Source organism: Meriones unguiculatus, chromosome 2 (assembly GCF_030254825.1).
Source record: "Meriones unguiculatus strain TT.TT164.6M chromosome 2, Bangor_MerUng_6.1, whole genome shotgun sequence".
NCBI lineage: Eukaryota > Metazoa > Chordata > Mammalia > Rodentia > Muridae > Meriones > Meriones unguiculatus.
In genome coordinates, this window is record NC_083350.1 from 58,936,565 (window position 1) to 58,958,287 (window position 21,723).

Genomic DNA, 21,723 nt, shown 5'->3' on the forward strand with positions numbered 1-21,723 from the left:
CATCTTCAGTTTGCCGTGAAGACAGAGACTACACATGTAGTAGGGTGTGCTTTCTTTCTCCCATCCCCAAGATCCCAGAATTATGACCCATTAGATTCAAACTATATTCAAATATACTTAGGCCAAATTGCTATGCTCTTCCCTGACTAGCTCATAACTTAAAGTAGCCCATTTATTCTGCCACATGCTGGTTACCTCTGCTCAGGTACCATGCATCTGTCTTCCTTATAGCTTCCTGCAATATTCTTCCTATCCTGGCTCAATCCTAGGAACCTTTCTGCCTGCCAGATGTCCCACCTTCCATTATAGGCCACAGTTTTTTTTTTTTTTTTTGTGGTTGTTTCTTTGTTTTTTTAATTGACAGGTAGTACATCCATGTAATAATACAATATTCTCTCTATACAAAAAAACTCAGACCACTTCATCAATTCAGAATCTTTAACTAAGAACCTTCAGATCAGCTCTCGCTAAGACAAAGCAGCAACAAATCTGAAATTAGAACTAATTTGTTCCAGCTGTAACTGAGATCATCTGGTTAGATAACCATTGACATTACCTTGAAAATCAGCCAGGTGCAAGGAACAAAACTCATTCCAAAACTTACAGACTAAAAGCCTGTACCCAAAGCATGTGATTTGTTCAAATCTCTAACCTATTGCTTACAAGTGTGTAGCTCACAAGAAATCTGCAGTTCCAAAGAACATGTTCTCAAAACAAGTATAGAGTCCCAGCATAAAGATGCCAGTCAAAGCTAACAAGAGACACTGCTAACCAAACCCAAGATTCAAGAAAGGGTGTGGGAGGATTGAACACAGCTTGTGAGATGTGGCTTGAATATCTGGATAATCTCCTACATCCCGAGAGGAAGATCTGGAAGGTCAATATGACTTTCGGTAGAGCGGTACATTTCATGCAGCAAATGGATGAAGAAGACTGTCAGAAAATAACAGTGAGGAAACTTTTGTATGCTCATACTTGGAGCAGTGTTCTTTTTGTCTTTAAAGTTTTCATGTTTATATTTGCAAAATGATGCACACTAGTAGGCTTATACAATAATTCTGCCAGAACACAAAATACGGTCTCTGATAAATTAAAACAATATGTCTTCATTTGTGTGAGCATGTGTGTGTGTGTATGTGTGTCTATTTGGCATAGGTCTACTTCTATTTGCCAAGTGTATGTTATAACTTTTAACTTAAAGCAAAGTTTGGATCTTCCTCATCAAATTGAGTAGTGTTCTTTTTCGTTGATGTTGTTGACATATTGCATACAAAAAATAAAGGATTTTGAGTTTTATTCACTTAAACTCCAGTTTTTAATTTTCTATTTTTTAAAAGTGCTTTTGTTCTGTACTCTTAAACCAAACACAGCTGATTGATGATACATTGTTGAAAGGCATTGGGAGAAGGCTTCTAAAATTAATAGTGTAAGCCAAGTTTACAAACTGCCAAGCTTTGAAGTAAAAATTAGTGTGTCAGTCTTTCTGGAGAGAGCAGACACACATTTGACTACCATTTCATAGAAATCTCTTAAGGCAAAATACATTTTTGATGTTTGAGTACAAAAAGGAAACAAATATTTTCTTCTCATTTCATAAGTTCAAACAAATATATATGCATACTCCCCCCCCAACTAGAAGACTATTCTATGAACAAATAATGTAATATTCTAAGAAATCAATGCCTATGATGATTATAGAATGGTAAAATTTTAAATTCTACTTGAAAGAAACAGTGAATAGTTACCCCTCAGCACACAGAAATTCAGGAATCAGGGATCCTCTTTGGTTAATAGTGTAATCAGTTGCTAAAATAACCATGAAAAACGATAATGAAGTATTTATGTATAAACCAACCTAAACAGAATAAGTACAATGCTACTACTATGTGACGTTTCTTATATTGTTCTTTTAGTGCACAATAACAAGAAAGAAAATCAGTATAGATAAGTTTTTAAAAATATTTTCTGCTTATTTTTGGTTATGCCTTCAGATGTGAAACCTCAAGATAAGAAGGTTAGCTGTTGACCTGCATAACTAATGACAGCCAGGGAGAAGAGATCTGAGAAGAGTCTATTTACTTCTTTGCATTGTGAATGAAAAAAACAATAATGCAACTAAGATTTGATGGTGAGTTAGAGAAAGGCCTTCAGAAAAATCTAGCTAAGATGGTAAATCTAGTCAGTATTGGCTTTGTTTTCTAACTAAAATTTCAGTATTACTAAGAATTCTAACAGTGAGCACTAGAAAATGGTCAGTCGTTAAGAGCACTTGCTATTCTTTTTATTTAACTTTTATTAATTACACTTTATTCATTTTGTATCCCCCTCTACGCCCCTCCCTCCTCCCCTCCCGATCCCACCCTCCCCCCCTTCTGCAAGCATGCCCCTCCCCAAGTCCACTTTTAGGGGAGGTCCTCCTCTCCTTCTTTCTGATCTTAGTCTATCAATTCTCATCAGAAGTGGCTGCATTCTTACAGAAGACCAAAGTTTAGTGCTGAGTGCCCATGTTAGGTGGCATGCAACCAGTTGTGACTCCAGCTCTGGTGGATTTGGCACCCTATTTGTCCGTTGCCGTCAGTTGCACTCTCATGTACACAATCACACAAATACACTCGGAAAGAGGCACATATTATTTATTTAGTTATTAGTTACAGTTTATTCACTTTGTGTCCCAGCAGTAGCGCCCTCCCTCAGCCCCTCCCAATTCTACCCAATTCCCTCCCTTTCTCCTCCAATATCCCTCCAAAAGTCCATTGAGAGGGGAAATCATCCTCCCCCTCCCTCTGACACTAGCCTATCAGGTCTCATCAGGACTGGCTGTATTCTCTTTCTCTGTGGCCTAGCAAGGCCGCTCCCCACTCAGGGGGAGGTGATTAAAGAGCCAGCCACTGAGTTCATGTCAGAGACAGTTCCTGTCCCCATTACTAAGGAACCCACTTGGACACTGAACTGCCATGGGCTACATTTGTGCAGGGGTTCTAGGTCATCTCCATGCACAGTCCCTGGTTGGAATACCAGTACAGAAAAGACCCCTGTGTCTAGATTTTTGATTCTGTTGCTGTCCTAGTGGAGCTCTGGTCCCCTCCAGGTCTATCTCCCCTTGCTTTTATAAGATTCCCTGCACTCTGCCCAACGTTTGGCTATGAGTTGCAGCATCTGTTTTGATATTTATTTTAATAAAACTTTTAAGTGCAAATACAAGGTCTCTGTGACCATACCTTTGACCCTTATAGTGGTAAGGTTGTAGACTGCACAGAACTGTTTAGAGTATCAGAGGACTCTGGATTTTTCATCTCTTTGGTTTAATGACAGGCTTGCTTTCTCAATAACAAAACTCTTGCAGTCCCAGTTTTAATATCATACTAAGAAAACCTTAAATTACAGATCCTTTGGGAACATGACTTTGTACAGCAGATATGGAGGATGTGTCACTTGACTAGAACTGTATAAATGGAAACATGCACATATCATGTTACCAGTATGTATGTTTTCAGGGTTGACCATTTGGTACTAGAAAACCAATTTGTGTGGTCTTCCCTGTGTATATATGTTTCTTTATGTCTGTGTTAGGTATTGCAATAGATATAATGTACCTGTTAGCTTACACCCCTTTAATAAAGTTCAGAAATGTTGTGAGGTAGAAGAATCAAGGACCACATTCATACATATTTAAAAATATTTTTCTTTTTTGCACAAAATCTGACTGATTGCTTTGACTTTAATGCTTCTTGACATACACACGAAAGTACCACACTTCTTATTAGGCTGTGTGTCACTCAAACACCTTTAAATAGATAACAGGACAGGGTATTGGCAGTAAATCAATGTCTCACATTAATGGTGATGAGATTCATCCATGAATCTATAACTAACAAAGAAGGAAGAGTCCATGTCATGAGGAGGCAAACAATGAGCTCTGCCTTTTACAGTTAATATTACTTAATAAGAGACTTCAGTTGCTCCTACATCCTTTCCACCAGGAAACAGTCTCATGTACCTCAGATTGGACCTCATCTTGCCATGTGGCTGAGAATGAACTTGAACTTCCATCCTGGTACCTCCACCTCCTGAACACCAAGACTCAAGAAGTGTACTGTGACACACAGTTTGTGTGGTACTTTGTACTGAACCCAGAGCTTCGTACCTGTAATCAACCATTCTGCCATCTAAGCCGCATTCCCTCTCTTATTTTTGTAATATTGATCCATTGTTATTGACAATTATACTAACAGTTACCCAGGGAAGACTTTAGTTGTGTGTGATAATCTTGTTGTTTTTGTTGTTGTTGTTGTTTTGTTTTTGTTTGTTTGTTTTGTTTTTCGAAACAGGGTTTCTCTGTGTAGCCTTGATTGTCCTGGATTCAATTTGTAGACCAGACTGTCCTCAAACTCACAGAAGTCCATCTGCCTCTGCCTCTGTGTCATAATCTTAATTCTTTGAAAATTTCATACATGCAGTTTTTTTAATTGTATTTATTTAATCACTTTTAAACTTGATAACAGCCCCCTCTCTCTTTTCCCAGTCCAACCCTCATGTATTATTCCCTCATTTCCTGGCCCCTAAGCTGGACTATGTTACTTGCTTTTTGATCAGTTCCCCTGGATTGGACTTCCGTACCAGTCCACAGGGGAGGAAGATGAACTCAGTCCTCATGTGAACAGATGAACTGGAGTGTTGGGGTAGAGGGGCTCCCCTTTTCTGAGGAATAGGGGAGAGAGGATGCAGGAGGAAGGGTGGAACTGGGAGTAGAGGAGAGAGTGGCCTATGACCAAGATGTAAATGGAATTAATTAATTTTAAAAAATGGAAAAAAAAAAGAGGCACCAATCCATCCTATCATCTCAAGTCACAATAAGAGTAAGCGCATCGGGCTAGTGAGATGGCTCAGCAGTTAAGAGCACTGCCTGTTCTTCCAGAGCTCATAAGTTCAATTCCCGGTGACCACATGGTGGTTCACAACCATCTATAAAGTAAACTGATTCCCTCTTTTGGCAGATGTAAATGCAGATAGAACACTCATATATATAAAATAAATAAATCTTAAAAAAAAAAAGAGTAAGTGCATCTTCTCCCACCAAGGCCAGACAAGGCAGCCCAGATAAGGGAAATGGATCCAAAGGCAAGCAACAGAGTTGGAGAGAGCCCCTACACCCACTGTTAGGAGATTCCCATGATAACCCTGCTGCACGTCTGCTACATATGTGTAGGGGGCCTACATCTCACCCATTCAAACTCTTTAGTTGGTGGCTCAATCTCTGTGTGCCCCATGGGCCCAAGTTAGGTTACTCTGTACAACTTCTTCTGGTATCCTTGACCCCTCTGAATCCCTCAATCCTTGCTCTTGCACAAAACTCCCCAAACTCGGCTGATTGTATGGCTGAGGGTCTTTTGCATCTGTTTTCATCAGGTGGTGGATGAAGCCTCACAGAAGGGAGTTATACTCCACCCCTGTCTACAACACAGCAGATCTATGAGGTGGGTCTCAAGTTGGGCCAGTCATTTTTTTTTCCCATTCCTTGAATTTCTGCTCCATCTTTCTCTGTACACTTCTTGTAGGCAAAACAAATTTTGGGTCAAAGATTTTATGGGTGGGTTGGTGTGACTCTGCCACCACTGGAAGTACTACTTGGCTACAGGATGTGGCAAATTCAGGCTCTATGTCCCCTCCTGTTAAGGATCTGAGCTTGGTCACCCCCATAAAATTCCAGGGGCCTCTCCTGTCCCAGGGATGCTCTCCAACACATTTTCTTTCTCTCTGCAGGTCCTCCTTCTGCCCCATCCTACCATCCATGCTCACTCTCCATACACCTGATCCTCACCCTCTTTACTGCCCCACACCCTTTCCCAAACAGCTCCCTTCCTCCATCTACTTCAGATGATTATTTTCTTTTCTGTGTAAAATTGAAGCATCCTTCCTTGAGCCCTCCAGGAATTCTTTGGGTCTGTGGATCCAAAGTTATCCTGTATATGATGGCTAATGTCCACTTATAAGTGAGTACATACAATTCATGTCTTTCTGGGTCTGAGTTATCTCACTGAGGAAGATCTTTTCTAGTTCCATCCATTTGCCTGCATGTTACGTGATGTCTTTGTTTTTAATAGCTGAATAGTATGCCATTGGGTAAATGTACCTCAATTTCTTCATCCAGTATTCAGTTGAAGAACACCTAGGCTGTTTCCAGTATGGATATTATGAATAAAGCTGCTATAAACAAGTTGAAAAGTTGTCATTGTGGTATGGTATGTTTTGGATCTATGTCCAGGAGTACTGAATCTGGGTCTTGAGGTAAAACTATTCCCATTTTTATGAGAAAGTGACAGATTGATTTCCAAAATGGTTGTACAAGTTTGCACCACCACAAACAATGGAGGAGTGCCCCCCTTGTTCCATGTTCTTGCCAGCATGTGCTGACTTTTATCTTAGCCATTCTGAAGGGTTAATGTGGAATCTCAGAGTAATTTTAATTAGCATCTCCCTGGTAACTAAGGATTTGTACATTTCTTTAAGTGCTTCTCACTCATTAGAGATTTTTCAGTTCAGAATTCTCTGTTTAAGTCTGTACCCCATTTTTAATTGGGTTATTTGATTTGTTGTTGTTTAATTTCTTGAGTTCTTTCTATATTTGGGAATATTAGCCTTGTCAGATGTAGGGTTAGTGAAGAGCTTTTTCAATTCGTAGGCTGCCATTTTGTCCTGTTGAGGTGTCCTTTGCTTTACAGAAGCTTTTCAGTTTCCTGAGGTCCCGTTTATTAATGGTTGATCTTAGTTGATCTGAGCTGTTGGTGTTCTGTTCAGGAAGTTGTCTCCTGTGCCAGTGAGTTCAAGGTTATTTCCCCCATTCTCTTCTAATACATTTAGTGTATTCAGTTTTATGTTGAGGTCTTTGATCAACTTGGACTTGAGTTTTATGCGGGGTGATAAATATGAATCTATTTGCATTTTTCTGCATGCAGACATCCAGTTAGACCTACACCATTTGTTGAAGATGCACTCCCCAATTGTCTGATTTTCACTTCTTTGTCAAAAAAATCAGGTGTCATTAGGTGTGTGGATTTATTTCTGGATTTTTGAGTCCATTGATTAACCTCTCTGTTTTTATACAAACACCATGCAGTTTTTATTACTATTGCTCAGTAGTACAGCTTGAAATCAGGGATGGTGATACCTCCAAAAGTTATTTTATTTTATAGAATAGTTTTAACTATTGTGTGTATTTTATTTTTCCATATGAAGTTGAGACTTGCTCTTTCAATTCTGTAAGAATTCTGTTGGAATTTTAATAGGAATTGCATTGAAACTGTAGATTGCTTTTTGTAAGATAGACATTTTTACTGTGTTAATTCTACCAATCCATAAGCAGGGATATCTTCTGATAGCTTCTTCAATTTATTTTCTTCAAGGATTTGAAGTTCTTAACATAAAGTCCTTTACTTGCTTGGTTAGAGTTACACCAAGATATTTTACATTATTTTTGGCTATTATAAAGGGTATTTTTAGTATCTGCTTTGATAAACTGGTAGGTAGAGTCTTTCAGAGGCCCTCTGTGGTATGCTCCTGTCCTTTTACTTGCTTTCTCCTACGTCCAATGCCCATCCTATTCTTCTTTCTAAGTGAGGATTGATCATCTTCCCCGGGTCTTCTTTCTTGTTTATCTTCTTTATGTGTATAGATTTCACTATGTTTATCATATTTTATAGGTCTATATAAGTGAGTATATACCATGTGTGTCTTTCTCCTTCTGAGATACCTCAGAAGGATTTTTTCTAGATCCCACCATTTGCCTGAAAATTTCATGATTTCCTCATTTTCAATTGCTGAGTAGTATTCCATTGTGTAAAAATACCACAATTTCTGTATCCATTCCTCCATTGATGGACATCTGGGTTGTTTCCAGGTTCTGGCTATTACAAATAAAGCTGCTACAAACATGGTTGAGCAAATGTTCTTTTTTTGTACTTGAGCAAATTTTGGGTATATGCCTAAGAGTGGTATTGCTGGGTCTTGAGGAAGCACTATTCTTAATTGTTTGAGAAAGTGCCAGATTGATTTCCAAAGCAGTTGTATTAGTTTACATTCCCATCGGCAATAGAGGAGGGTTCCCAATTCTCTGCAACCTCTCCAGCATGTGTTGTCATCTGACTTTATGATTTTTGCCGTTTTGATGGTTGTAAGGTGTATCAGATCAGATACTAAGACTCATAACCAAACCTTAGGCAGAGTGCAGGGAATCATATGAAAGAAGGGGGAGTTAGTATGATGTGGAGAGTATAGGAGTTCCACAAGGACCAAATATATCTGGGCACAGGGGTCTTTTCTGAGATATACTCCACCAAGGTCCACGTATTAATATAACTTAGAACCTCTGCTCGGATGTAGCCCATGGTAGCTCAGTAACCAATTGGTTTTCCCTAGTAAGTGGAACAGGGACTATTTCTGACATGAACTCAATGACAGGCTCTTTGACCTCCCCACCCCCCAAGGGAGGAGCAGTACTGCTAGGCCACAGAGGAGGACTTTGCAGCCAGTCTTGAAGATACCTGATAAAACAGGGTCAGATGAAAGGGGAGGAGATCCTCCCCAATCAGTGGACTTGGAAAGGGGCAGGGAGGAGAATAGAGAAGGATGGTGGGATTGGGAGGGAATGAGGGAGCGGGATACAGCTGGGATACAGAGTTAAAAAAATGCATCTAATAATAAAAATAAAAATAATAAAAAAACTATACCTGGCCAATTAAATAAAATTTCTAGTGACCTGCCAAAATAAATAAGTAAATAAATAAAGGGTATTTTTTTCCTGAATTCTTTCTCAGTCTGTTTATTGTTAGTTTAAAGGAGGGCTACTGATTTTTTAAGTTAATTTTGTATTAAAGCACTTGCTGAACTTGTTTATCAACAGTACGAGTTCCCTGGTAGAATTTGTGGGGTCACTTATGTATACTATCATAGAATCTGTGAATAGCAGTAGCTGACTTGTTCCTTTCCAACTTGTATCCCCTCGATCTTTTGATGTCTTATAGCTCTAGTTAGAACTTCAAGTTTTATATTAGATATGGAGGAAGTGACCAGCCTTGTCTTGTCCTTGTTTTTAGGGTTTTAGTGGAATTGCATTACATTTCTCTCCATTTAATTTGATGTTGGTTATTGGCTTGCTGTATATTTTCTTTATTGTATTTAGGTATGTGCATTATATCCCTGATTTCTCCAAGACTTTTAACAGTAAAGGGTTTCGGATTTTGTCAAAGGCTTTCAACATCTAGTGAGATGATCATGTGACCTTTTTCTTTTAGTTTTTTATATGGTAGGTTACATTGATGGGTTTTTGTATGTTGAACTATACCTGCATGCCTGGGATGAAACCTACTTGACCATGGTGGATGATGTTTTATCTGTTCTTGGATTCAGTTTATGAATATTTTATTGAATATTTTTCATCAATGTTCATGAGAGAGATAGGTCTCAAATTTTCTTTCTTTGTTGGGTCTTTGTGTGATTTAGGTGTCAGGATGACTGTGGCCTTGCATAATAGTGATTCTTCTGTTTCTATTTTGTGGCATAGTTTCAGGAGTATTGGTATTGGCTCTTCTTTGAAAGTCTGGTGTACTTCTGTCCTAAAACCACCTGACTCAGGCCTTTTCTTGATTGGAAAACTCTTAATGATGGTTTCTCAATCTTTAGGGGTTGTAGGTCTATGTCTCTTGTTTAGCTTATCTTGACTTAAAGTTGGTAATTTGTACCTATCAAGAAAATCATCCATTTCATTGACATTTTTGCATTGTGGAATACAGTTTTTGAAGTAAAACCTAATGATTCTTAGACTTTTTCAGTGTCTATTGGTATGTGCCCCTTTTCATTATTGATTTTGTTAATTTGGACACACTCTCACTCTAAGTTTTAGTTAGTTTGCAGAAGGGTTTGTCTATCATGTTGATTTTCTCAAAGAACCATCTCTTGGTTTTGTTGAACCTTACTATTATTCTGTTTTTTTTAATTTATTGATTTCAGCCCTGAGTTTGGTTATTTTTCTGCCATCTACTTTTACAGGTGTGTTTGATTCTTTTTGTTTTAGAGCTTTCAGGTGTGCTGTTAAGTTGCTAGTATGAGATCTCTCCAATTGCTTTACGAAGACACTAGTGCTATGAACCTTCCTCTTAGTACTGTAGCAGGATATCTGGGCTCTTTTGATTATGTTCTTATGCTGGCCTTTAGCCATCTGGCTGTCCTTGGTGTTGGCTCTGATACCTGTGCCTCGGGTGGCCCTGAATGTTCCTGGGGTACTGCAGAACTTAGCTGTCTGTGCTACTTTCTGGCTCTCTTGGCTGTGTCCCAGATGGATCAGGTAGGTAGGAAATAGTGCTCTCTGCCTAATGTTGCTGGGGATGCCACAAGCCTCCTCTGGTGGCAGGTGATGAGCATCAGCTCCCTGTGCAGCTCACCTTGCATAATAGTGATTCTTCTGTTTCTATTTTGTGGCATAGTTTCAGGAGTATTGGTATTGGCTCTTCTTTGAAAGTCTGGTGTACTTCTGTCCTAAAACAACCTGACTCAGGCCTTTTCTTGATTGGAAAACTCAAGATCAAATATTAAGTTATATTTGACATGATGTTTTTGCAGAGAAACATGAACACCTGATCAGAGAGTCATAAACACACACCAAAAGATAAAATTCCATGGCAATGTAGACTGTTAACAAAAGTTATGGAAACTACCAAAATATAAAAATGAATTATTAAGAAAATTCATGTCATCTTTTCCAGTAATGATGGCAGTTTTCAAATCAAAGCATTTAGAGTCTACTAGATGTACTTAATATAGTAAGTCAAAAATTGCATTTAAATATCAACATTTATAATGCATTGACTTTGTATCTTTGTACCATTAGTATAAATTTATGACAGAAACTTTTAGATGTCAGCTTAAAAGTATGTAAGAGTAACAGCTTTTCAAAAGTCTTTTGATGATAATTAGGGGGACACGATTACAGACAGTAGCCAAAAGGTTTTTTTTTTTTTTTGAGGTTTTGAAAAATCACAGTTTTTAGTCATCTTATCTACTCTTTTCTGTAAGACAAAACATGGTTTATGTATCTATTTAACCACCATGTACTAATGATTTTACAATTAAAAATGCAAGTTTCTGGGTTTTCCATAAGTAATGAAAACTACATGATTTGAACACTTTGAAACTTTTATCTGAGAAGCTAAGAAGAAACACATTCTAATCTATCTTTGTATTCTTTTCTAGCTACCCTGGGTAGAAATGCGTGCCTGTACACTTATATAAAAGGAGAGGACTTCATGTTATATCAGATGTGACTCAAGCATTAAGGCTTTGGAAAAAGAAGGATCGAGACTGGTGTTTTGTCTTTGATGATTTGCACTGGTAAAGGCAGCTCTCAGTTTTTCCAGGATTCTTGGAAAACTCTAATGTGTCTGGTTGTCTCTCAGGCTTGTTCTTCACAAATACATTGCCAGCACTGAAGGTGCTATTACCTGTTCACACTGCAACCTCGACAAAACTGTAGTGTGATGCATGTGCTTTTTTTCAATGCTTCAAAACAAGACAAGTTCCTTTGTGTCTTACTTTTAGAACAGCCTACAATTCTGTAGCTTTCCTTAGACTACAACTGTTCATATTTGTGTCTTTATCTCACAAAGGATTATGCCAGAGCCTCAGGGTCACATAGCAAGTTGGTTAGATGAGGGTCAGGAGTCCTGCATTATAAACAAATGTTGGCATACATGATAGGAGAGTAGCTTCTCAAAGGCAAGATATCCCTCTTTGTTATAGCTTATTCCTTGTTTGCTTCTTTTGGGATGATGCAAGAAAGATGAGAGACTGAAGGTAAAATAATCAGTAAATGGCATTTATTAAAAATATGCATCCAAATCTTCTATGTACTTCCCTCTCCCAGTGAAAAATCCTAGTGGATCCACTTGTTTTTATAAGCACAGATTGATACAGCATTTTTACTTCATAAAAGTCATCCTTATTATAGAAATCTCAATAATTTAGACACACAATCTCATCTAAGTAAGGTGAACAATCAGATGTTTTAATGATTACGAACAATAACAATAGAATTACTTGATAATTATAGGCATGGATTTTACTTTTGATGGAATTATTCAGAGTGAGAAGAAAATAAGAATGACAACATTAAATACAGCATAATATAGAGCTGTCACAGCATGACAAGAAGTGATGAATCTATCTATAGAAACGAGTAGCATTCAGTGGAGATTAGATTCAGTGGAGAGAACATGGGACAAAGGTTTGACTCAAGCCAAACACAATCCTGCTGGGTGTATGCTAGTTTCTAAGACTGACTTTCTTTTTCTTCTTTCTTTCCTTTTACTTTTTCATTTTTTCTTTTTCTGTACATATATATATATATATATATATATATTTTTTTTTTTTTTTCCAAATAGGTTCTCACTGCAGTTCTGCCTGGCTTTCAGTCTTGTCAATACTCTCAAATTGTTCTCCTCAGTGCTAGTCTTGAATCTAGAGGTAGCATTTATTGCCATTGCTGAAATCAATGCCATGCTTCCTTTCCGTATCTCTATTCCCAGAAGCTTAGGATAAATTCCAGGTGGGGAACAGCAGTTCTCATCTGGGTGTTGAGCGTAACACAGGAGAAAATCACAGGTGCAGAAGAGCCACCCCTGGGTATACTCTGAAAAGATATGTCTTCTTCATAAATACCAGAGTGCAATATTACACATGAGGTTTTTTTTTAATATATAGAAATTATAAGCAAAATAAAGCAAAGCTCAAGACAGAAACAATAAGAAGGTAAGCAGAACACAGCACCCGCTTTTTCCTCTTGCCCCTGTCAAACGCAGGCAGAACCTGTGCCTGCATTTGTCATTTTCTGCCGTCCTTTGAAAGTGTTGGAACCCAGCCATCTAACTGTACAGGGTGAGAACTTTTTTGAAAGGCAGGCCAGCTTCCAACTCTGCATGCTGCACTCACTGTTGTACTGTCTTTATCTGCTATCCCCTGCCCGGATACCTGGCATTCCCAAGGGAAAGAGAAAAGGCAGTTTTCTTAACAGCTTACCAGTTTCACTAGAGAAAATCAATAAAAAATGAAGAGAGGAGTAGAGAGAGAAAATGCAGAAGAGGTGACCCAGTCTCACAGCTGAGCAAATAAGCAAAAATAATAGCTTTAATTTAATAAGGAGAAGGATCTTTTCTGAGCATTCTGCCAACATAGTGGTTAAATGTCAGAGAAAGAAACATTCTTTGTTGGCTTCTCTTAAGGTACCTTGTCACTTGTTTTACTTTTTACTTCTTCAAAGGATCTCTTTTCAGCATCATCTTTAGCATCAACATTTTTGATGTTTAAAACAGAGGTCAGGGAATGAAGTGCTTTCTTCGAAAACATACTTTTATTCTTTTGAGAAATCTGAAATTTATAAAAACTAGGGTTAAAAATCTAACTCTAGGTGTACAGTCAAGGATTTACAAAGAAAATACACATTTTGTACACAAGGAACTAATTTAATAAACAGCCTTTCGCTGTTAGCTTGTGATTAAACCAAATTGCCAGCCTAAACTTTTCTGTACAGAGTTTCAAATGTCAACACATTATATTGTGATTCCTCTTAATTTCTCAGAAAGAAAATGCAAAATGAATTCATTATGCTGGAGTAAGTGGAAAAAATGATGAGTTTCTCCAGAGAGTATGCAACAGGGAGAGATTGGGCACGATGATCATATTGAGATATTTGAATAGCTGGCCATTAGTGAGAGCTTCTCCATTACTCTGCTGATAATTACGTCTCTTCCGCTATGACTTCCCTGTGGACTAATAGAATGTTCCCAGTGTAGGAGATAATGAAAAATACCATTCAGGTGGTACGTTCATGCTAGCAGTGGAATGCAGCATTTCTTTCTTTCCTGGCTTTTGCTTCACCTCAGCCCTGTGAGCAGACTACCTGCTCTGTGCCACAGCGATCACCCACAGTTAACAGGTACATGTTAATCTGTGTCTGTGCTACAATGTTTACAGGAAGAATAAATGTTTCTAAAAACATGGAGAAGGCAAATAGAATATCATTCTTCCAACACAATTATCTTTTGTGTTTAGAAAGCCAAGGGTATGGCCAACTACATTTTTGTTAGCTATTATGGGAATGACTTTCAAAACCCACTTCAGTTCACAGTGAAGGCAGTGGATGGGTTCTTAAAAAATAAAATTTTTTCATTGTGAAAAGCAAATAAAGATAGCATTTTTTTCTAATTAACCTTTCATTTTAAAGATACATTTCATAGTAGCAATAAAATTAAATTATGCAAACAATAAGGCAGGCAGTGAAAGGGGTCATGATTATACTGATATTCCTCTTAACTTTCCATCAGTATCTTTTCTCTTTTTTTTATGTGACCGTTTCATAAAACATCTGTGTGCTACAGCTACCTCATCATATTCTCACATTTGTAAGATGTGTGAAATCTTGCTGAATGCAATGTGTCATTGAAAATTCAAAATAGAGGGTCCTCTAAAAGGCTCCACCCAACAAGGAATGGAAGCAGATGCTTAGACTCACAGCCAAACTTTGGGCAGAGTGCAGGGAGTCTTATGGAAGAAAAGGGGGATAGAAGGACATGGAAGAGGCAGGAACCCCACAAGCAGAAAAACAAAGCTAAAATTCTGAACCCAGGTGGTACTGCAGAGAATGATGCACCAACCAAGAACTATGCACAGAGAGGACCTAGATCCCCTGCTCAGATGTAGCCGATTGTCAGCTCTGTCTCCATGTGGATGTTCAAGTAAGGGGAGCAGGGACTGCCTCTGTCTTGAACTCGATTGCCTGCTCTTTGATAACTTGCCCCTGCTGATGTGGTCTTTCCAGGCCACAGAGGAAGAGGATCCAGGTAGTACTGAGGAGACTTGATAAGCTATGGGCAGATGGCAAAGGAGGAGAACTCCCCTTTCAATGGACTAGGGGAAGGGAAAGGGGGTAAGAGGGAGGGAGAAATTGAGGGAGGGGGCTTCAATCAGAATACATAATGAATAAATTGTGAAAAATTAAAATAATAATAAAAACAAAAGAACTGTTGGATGTCTCACTATTCCTTAGGAAGAAATTTACTAATTTTACCAAATAAACCTCAATATAACCCTTCCATTCTAGACTCCATCAAGGTGTCTTAGGTTGTTTTTTATGTACATTCAAGAACTGTATATATGAAGGAAAATCTGTCCAAAGAACTTATCTTTGCTCTTCAGAGGCCTCATTATTATGACTTTAACTTCCCTGGGAGCTAAACTGAAGGCTGCTCAGTGGCGAACAGAACCAAAGAATAGCTGGATTTGGTGACCCAGGACATCATGTCTTCCTGTTGAAATTGTATTTACATCTGGAGTCAGAGAGGAATGCTTCATAATAACAGTATGTTCAGGTTAAAATATTTCCTGAGAATCTGTGATATTTCCATGTGCACTGACAAGTTTCTGTGACATAGACTATGGAGAGCAGATATGAATGCTGATGACAGAGTGTGAGGAGTCTCCCTAATCTTCAGTTAATGACACCACAGACAAAGGCCTGTCTCATTCAGTCAGCGGCAATGGTAATCAACAAGAAAACGAACCACTTCTACCGTGGAAGTTTTAATTGATAATTATCCTCTTTAAAAAGCTAGTCACATACCCAAACTAAGATCAATTTTACTTAGTAATTTTCCTGTTTTACCAGTAAAGAATAGTACTAATATAAAATGAACACTGTCTTTTTTCAATTATTGATTGCTTATTGTTAGAACTTGCTGTTAAGGTCAAAGTCTGTCATTACTGGATAACCCCTGAGCTCTGTGCTAAGACTTCCTCAGCTGGGTGGCTCCTCTCTGCCTGATCAGGGGAATCCCCAGATCATCTAAGAAATGACTCAGGAAGGTGACATGACCAACCCTTTCCCAATAAGAAACCTGTCCAATATGTGTCTGGGGATTCCTGGAAATACCCTCCATGCAATGAGGTGTCTTGGTAACTTAGCTTTCAACCAATGTCCTGTTTCCATACCTGGAGTTTTTCCCCCACCCCACACCCACCCTCACTACCCATAAGTAATGCATTCCCCTTCTTGTGATAGGACTGTGGTGCTGGGTGCAAATGAAGTCTCCTTGACTCTCATTGCCACATTCAACCCGGGAATAAACCCACTGCCCCAGGTTTATAACGTCTCTGATTCAAGAAGTAAACACTTTCTCACTCCATTCCTCCACCATGACCATCTGAGACTGTTCATTTATTCTAGGGAAGGAAGGACTCACCTTCTTCCTGAAGAATTCACTGCTGAAGCCTGTTGTACCAACATGAGCTGCTGACCGCCACTGAGCACGCAGCCATTGGACCTGTCTTCTGGCCATGAACCTACTGACCAGGCATGAGCATTTGCCTCCACCCTCTACAATTAGCACTGCTGCTTAACCTAAGGCCTTTAACAGTATGGTATCACCACTGGCTTTGGAACTCTCAAGTTTCTGATGATGTCTGGTACAAACAACTTCATTAAAAGAACAAGAAGGAGGGCCCTGGGTAAGATGATCAATCCTCACTCAGAAAGGCAAACGATGGGCATCAGAAGAGGGAGAAAACATGGAGCAGGACAGGAGCCTACCACAGAGGGCCTCTGAAAGACTACCCAGCAGGGTATCAAAGCAGATGCTGAGGCCCATAGCCAAATTTTGGGCATAGTGCAGGAAATCTTATGAAAGAAGGGAGAGATATAAAGACCTGAAGGGGACAGGAGCTCCACAAGGAGAGCAACAGAACCATGAAATCTTGGCACAGGGATCTTTTCTGAGATGGATACTCCAACCAAGGACCATGCATGGAAATAACCTAGAACCCCTGCACAGATGTAGGTCATGGCGACTCAGTCTCCAAGTGGGTTCCCTAGTTATGGGAACAGGGACTATCTCTGACATGAACTCAGTGGCCAGCTCTTTGATCACCTTCCCCTGAGGGGGAAGCAGCCTTACCCAGCCACAGAGGAAGACAATGCATCCAGTCCTGATGAGACCTGATAGGCTAGGGTCAGAGGGAAGGGGAGGAGGACCTCCCCTATCAGTGGACTAGGGGAGGAGCAAGGGAGGAGAAAAGAAAGGGAGGGTGGGATTGAGAAGGGACAAGGGAGGGTAGTACAGCTGGGATACAAAATGAATCAATTGTAATTAATAAAAAAAATTTAAAAAAGAAAAGAAAGAGCTAATTGTAAGATGGTGGAAAACTCTTTCCACACCTGTGCTGAGGCTGGGAGTCTTGCGCGTGGACCTCACTCTGCGTGTCCTCTAGCTGTTCATGAGGGAAGTGGAACCTGAAACAAGTTTCCTCTGTTTCCGCCAGAAAGCTGGCAATCCTCAGGTTGTCCTGAGAGAGAAGCTGAAACTCGCAGTGCAGCTTGCGGTGACAGCAGCCCAGCAAAGGCGGGAAATGCAGAACAGCAGCTTATAATAAAAGACCTACTCTCAAAAATACTTACTAGTTTATAATTTAAAGGTCATTTTATTTGTCACTAAACTAAACTACATTTAAATTTAGCATGCGCACAGAGCTTATATTTTAAATGGTTTAATATTTGTAAATACTTGACTTAGTTCATGTCAGAGGTAAGTTACTCTTCTGCGCAATAAAATGGTGTAGTGTATCTGACTGCTTCCCCACATCTGCTGCCATCACATGCCGCAGTGTTTACTTGGACACAATCTGTGGTGCTAAGGTAACTCCCATGTTGCTCAGGTTCATCTCCAGTGAACTCCTACTACCCACCAGTCCAAGTTCTCCTTTGTGTGTATGGATTTGCACAGATACTTTCCCAACATTTTGGATAAAATTTCCATGTTAATTTCCACATCAGCTGCCTTACTAGATTTCTTGTCATGTTTTTGATATCAGTCCTAATTGGTCCCGTTTGGATGCGTCAGAGTCCCACAGTCCAGGTTATTCTCTAATCCCACGTGTAGCCAGGAATGACCTTGAAATGCAAATCCTCTGCATTCTACCTTCTCAAATGCCGTGTGTCAACATGGACTGAGGATTAAATTTAGACTTTGTAAGTGCTGAACAACAGTCTCTCAAGTGAGCTCTACCTCCGGAATTGCATCTGTTCTAAATTTTTAAGTCCGGGGCTCTGCTCCACCTTGGGTTCTCTTCGTGATATGGCCACCCACATGGTTTGTACTGTGACCGAACATAGAAAAGTTAGGATGTTTTTCCTGAATAGCTCTGTCCAGAGTGTATCCAAAAGCTCCAGCTTCCCATCTTAAAAAATGCCAAAAAAAAAAAAAAAAAAGCATTTTGGATATGAAACTTATGTCCTCAATTCTTTGTTCCAATTCAAATTCTGTTGTGTAGAAAGAAAAACTAAGACACTCTCCCTAAAGTGAATGCCCAACAGCACTTGGCAGCAGTATGGAACAAGGTGGCATGCACACACCACTCTCGGAAATAGCTAAGATCCAGTGAAGTTCACTTACTAGGTCTTTTCCGCTTAGAACCAGCTAGCACCTGATATTGTACTTTTTCAACTTACAAGTAGGTGCAAGAGTTGTCATGAAAAAGAAGTTCTAAGATTATGGCTTGTCGAAATATTTCTTTTACCTAGATGTACAGTTGGAAATACTGAAGTAACTTAGATTAGCAAAGCCTTTAAGGACAGTAATGAGTTAGGTCCCTACCTGCTTCAGGGCATGGCTGGCATACACTGCCCTCTACCTTGGGGGAGGGCCTCCCCTCTTCCAGAGGCAGTTCAGTATACAATTCAGACATTTTGGCTTCTCCAGTCCCTTGTCCTTTCCTCTATGTCCCTTGCGTTTTCCACTGCCTTCCTCTCTCTTCTGCTCTTTCCTTCTCTTTCTGTGTCTCTCCTCTTCTCCCTACTTTCTCTCTTTTCCCTCTATCTTCCCTCTTCCCCCACCAGCACTGTTCCTAATAAACTTACATTTATATGATTTAACTTTTCTTATCGTTAGCTAATTTTGTTTTAATCAATCATAATGTATTCTTCAAACTTCAACAAAACAGCTATCCAAGATCAAGAAAGACAATTACAGTATTTGATTCTGCCTTAAAATACAACTCAGTATTTTTCTAATAAGTCCTTCATAATATATTATTTATTAGCAAAATTTTGTTAATACAAAAATATTAGGGGAATTATTCAAGATGTGTTTATTATAAATATATCAAGGACAAACCGTCACTTTATGAAAGATAGTAAGTATCCATAGAAAGAGCCACATAGCCTGTTCATCTGTTGAAAAAAGAATAAAAGAACATCTTTTTCCCCTTAGAATCGTGTCTCTGACTTAGATTTTATGCCAAAATTTCTACAATTTTGAGAAAAATATGTTAATATTTTGAAAGTCACAAATAAAATATAGAAAACTTTACCCTTCCTTAATTCATAAACAAATAGAACACCTAGTAGATTGCATTTATATATAGACATACATAGCAAAAAGCAAACAAACAAATAAACAAAAAAGTGAGGTGTTTTATGACTTACCTGTTGAATTCTAAGACACACATTTGAAAGAAATGCTATCTTTAAACACATTATTTTAGGAAAATGGGGGAGGAAATAGTCACCCCACATTTTCTACTAACAACCCAGCCTTGCATTCACCATCAGACAATTCTATTAAAAGAAAAATAAGATCCTAAGCAACATGTTTTTCGTATATATGAGAATATTTAGGAAAATAAGTGAATAACTATCATGACTAAGTTAACTTTGTCATAGAAATGCAAAGTTGGTTTAATTGCTTGAACATTGAAGAGTGTAATAAGACATATGAACAAAATATTTGTAAGAATATTGCTGTGCCAACATGTGCAGAAATGTTAATTGGCCAAGTTTACCACACATTTGAAGTATAACTTCTGAACAAACTACGAATAGAAAGTAACTCAACAATCTGAACAAGCAGTTTCAAATAACTTATACTTAGCAACATATGTAATGTTTTCTTTTGAGAAAGAAGAAGTTGGCTCTGAGAGCAGCTCTATTTATAACTATAGTGGAGGGCAAAAGGAGTAAGATGAGGAAGGAACAAGTCCATGTATGAGAGACAGAACAATCTCTAACAGAAGTGAAATGCTTAGTTACATTGGACAGTCTAAGGATTTTACCAGTCTATGTGGTTTCAGAAGGAAGTGAGTAGTTTTAAAAGATTAGTTTATTTCCTATCCATTTACAGACAATACTTAGAAATAGGTTAAAGCCTACCTAATCAAAGGGAGAGTTGTGTCCTCCTCCTGTTTGTAACACCCCATATGCTCAGCTGTGATTTTTTCTTCTTTCTTTCTTTTCTTTTTTTTTATTTTACTTTATTTTATAGAACTGATTGATACATTCAGAAATCCCAAGTAAAGTCTTGGCACAACTTCAGTAAAACTGAACAAAGAAACCCTAAAACAATAGAAAGCATGGAAATGTAAATAAACCATAAGGGGTGAGAATGCCTCAGGAGAAAGACACAAACATTAAGAAACTATGTAACTAATTTAAAGATGTATTGCAAGGTGGCACTAGAAACGACAAAAATGTTCTCTTACTATAGAATGGATAAGTAAATCATTGTGAAATCAAATGATGGGATCCTGCCTTTGCACATAGTAAAAAATAGTATAGCATGTACCAAAAATAGTGGAGGAATCTCAATCAATTATTCTGAAGTGCGATGAGAATAATGACACAGCAACCACATTAAACAGGTGGTCAGGGTCAACACCAATAATGAAAACCTAGCTAGTTTGCATTTGTTGACATTATTAAATGGCCATGGCAGTTTCGAACTCTATTATCTGAATGTCTGAATCTGTATCTCTAGACTAATCTTGAGAAACTAAAAAAAAATATATACATCTCAATTGTGATATAATAGTAAAAGATATCTATGTAGTAATCGTCCCCAATCAGCAAAGTCATGGAAAAGAAGGGAACAATCACAAGAAAGTGCAAACTAAGCAGTCTGGCGACATCATGCCTCCATGGCAACGTGGTGTCTTGGCTGTGCTCTCTGAATAGCCATGGACGTCAGCACATACTAAGGCATCTGAATTTACCTTCATTGTTCATATCTGAATGTTTCATGCTGATGGAGATGTTGGTGTTATAGGAATGTCAAGGGTATAAATTTTCCTGAAAAGTAAGGGTAAATAAAATTAAAAGTGGACGAAAAAGTCAGGAACATAAATACACACTGCACAGAATAAATTTCTCTCAAGTTCCAAAGCAGACAACACTAATTTATTATTTTTATTAAAAACAGATTTTTATATAGTATATTCAGATTACTGTTTCTCTCCCACAACTCTACCACACCATCCCCACATCCTCTCATCTCTTATTAATTTATAATGAAAGGAAAAATCCAGTTAGCAATCGTCTCTTGAGAAGAGTATAGCTTGACCTCAGGCAGGAAATTCCTGGAACGAGAACAATATTCTCTATCTTCACAGGGTGAGGGTGCAGGGATGAGATCATTTTAACAAAGCTCATTGAACTGTGCTCTTCAATTCTTTGAATTTAAATAGTATGTAAAGAAAAGTTACAGAGATGAAATAATGAAGTATTCAGAAGCCTACCTCTATTCTGCCTCGGTTTTCTGATTTAGTTGTCCTCCATCTGCAATGAGAACAGGCATTCTTTGCAGCTCTTTGCCTTGTGAGATCTTTGAACAAAAGCCATTCGGGGAAGTACAAAGGCTC

The 21,723-nt window shown here is 38.5% G+C and overlaps 1 long non-coding RNA gene across 2 annotated transcripts; it reads right to left on the bottom strand.

Annotated features, from left to right (window-relative positions):
* Nucleotides 1-11,859: 11,859 nt before the first annotated feature.
* Nucleotides 11,860-21,682, bottom strand: LOC132652359 (uncharacterized). Of its 2 annotated transcripts, XR_009589870.1 has the most exons (5): nt 21,601-21,682; nt 21,079-21,154; nt 20,240-20,422; nt 13,270-13,410; nt 11,860-12,676 (listed from the first exon to the last, which is right to left on the bottom strand). It is a non-coding gene; the product is annotated as an uncharacterized LOC132652359 (long non-coding RNA). The 2 variants fall into 2 exon arrangements; XR_009589869.1 differs by having other exon boundaries at nt 11,860-13,410.
* Between the last annotated feature and the right edge of the window lie 41 nt (nt 21,683-21,723).